Source organism: Cetorhinus maximus, chromosome 4 (genome assembly GCF_964194155.1).
Source record: "Cetorhinus maximus chromosome 4, sCetMax3.hap1.1, whole genome shotgun sequence".
NCBI classification, from domain to species: Eukaryota; Metazoa; Chordata; class Chondrichthyes; order Lamniformes; family Cetorhinidae; genus Cetorhinus; species Cetorhinus maximus.
Window position 1 is genome coordinate 43,879,819 of NC_135882.1, and position 1,682 is coordinate 43,881,500.

General features: G+C 54.8%; 1 non-coding gene across 1 annotated transcript; it reads left to right on the plus strand.

Moving 5' to 3' along the window:
• Positions 1 to 225: 225 nt before the first annotated feature.
• LOC144680123 (U12 minor spliceosomal RNA) lies at positions 226 to 375 on the plus strand. The gene has a single exon (XR_013576492.1). It is a non-coding gene; the product is annotated as a U12 minor spliceosomal RNA (small nuclear RNA).
• The last annotated feature ends 1,307 nt before the right edge of the window (positions 376 to 1,682 follow it).

Below are 1,682 nucleotides of genomic sequence, written 5' to 3' on the forward strand. Positions count from 1 at the left end.
AAAGAGTTACAATCTGTGACTGTTGATAACACGAAAAGAGTTACACGTTGGGGGCAATTTTTTTTTTTTGAGGTGTCAGCTGTGGCTCAGTTCATAGCACCCTCGCCTTTGAATCAGAAGGTTGTGGGTTCATGTCCCACTCCCGGAAACCAAGAACTGTGATTGTACTCGAGAGAGTTGCAATCTGTGACTGTTGATAACTCGAAAGAGTTTCACCTTCCTGATTTGCCTTAAACTAATGAGTAAGGAAAATAACGGTTCGGGGTGACACCCGGGTCCTCGCCACCTCGTGCGAGAGGAATTTTTGAGTGAGTAAAGGTTGCCCTGCAGGTGACCATCTACTTTGTGGGATGCCGGCGCACAGTGATCTGCTTGGCCCTGTCCCCCACCACAAACAAGGGAAATAAAGATATAAGAGCAAGGTTCATCTTCCTGATTGGGTTCAGGCGCAGCTCGCAGTTGCCTGAGTGGGAGTTGCTGCTGTGGTTGTGGCTGGAGCTGGAAGGAGCCAGGAGTTACTGCTGTGATTTTGCTCCTTACTGCCTTTTGCCTCAGGCACCTCAGGATTTCTTTATTTGCCAATTTTGCAGCTGCCCAGTGGAAGTGTGCAAGGCCTCACTGCTGGTGTTTTTACCAGGGCTACAGGGGCCTGGCGCCTGCAGGGCCTGAGGCCTGAAGCCTTGGAGGAGATAGAGAGGAGGCGCTGCAGGACAGGGATGCCAGGAGGCAAGGACCTGCCACAGGTCGGCCCGGAGGGTGCTGGAAAGCTCGACTCCCCTATAAGTCTGGGGGAGCTGATCGGCCCCCTCGACAGCCTCTCTAGGGGCAAATCCCCAGGGCTGGACGGGCTGACTGTGGAGTTCTTCAGGGCGTTCTGGCACGCCCTGGGGAACGAATACGCGAGGGTCCTGGGGGAGAGTATCACGACCGGGAAGATGCCCCTCTCGTGGCACAGGGCTGTGATTACCCTGCTGCCAAAGAAGGAGGATCTCCGCCACCTTAAAAACTGGCGCCCGGTCTCCCTCCTCAGCACAGATTACAAGATCTTTGCCAGGGCAAAGTCTTCTTGCCTTGGCACCGTGCTGGACCACATGATCCACCCCAACCACTCCTTCATGGTTCCGGGCTGCACCATCTTCGATAATATCCATCTGGTCTGACACCTCATCTACTTTTCCCAGAGGGTTGGTCTGTAGAGCGCCTTCCTGCCTCTTGACCAGGAGAAGGCGTTCGACAGGTTGGATCACGAATATTCAGTCGGGGCTCTGCGAGCATTCAGGTTCAGGACACATTTTGTCGCCCGGATCTGACTTCTGTACGCTGCCACAGAGTGTCTAGTTAAGGTTAATGGGTCCCTGACGGCGCCCCTTCAATCTGGGAGAGGAGTCAGGGCTGCCTGACCAATTGTATTCTATCTGTGTGGAGCTTTTTCTGCGCCTCTTGTGGAGGAGGTTATCGGGGTTGTTTCTGCACAGGCCAGGCGTCGGGGTGATCCTCTTGGATTACACCGATGACGTGCTCCTCATGTTCATCGACCCGGCTGACCTGCGGACGATGCGCCAGTGCCAGTAGGTCCACTCTGCCGCATCCTCTACCAGGATCAACTGGGGTAAATGTTCTGGACTCCTGGTCAGTCAGTGGCAGACGGATCCCCTACCCAAGGAGCTCAGGCCTTTCACCTG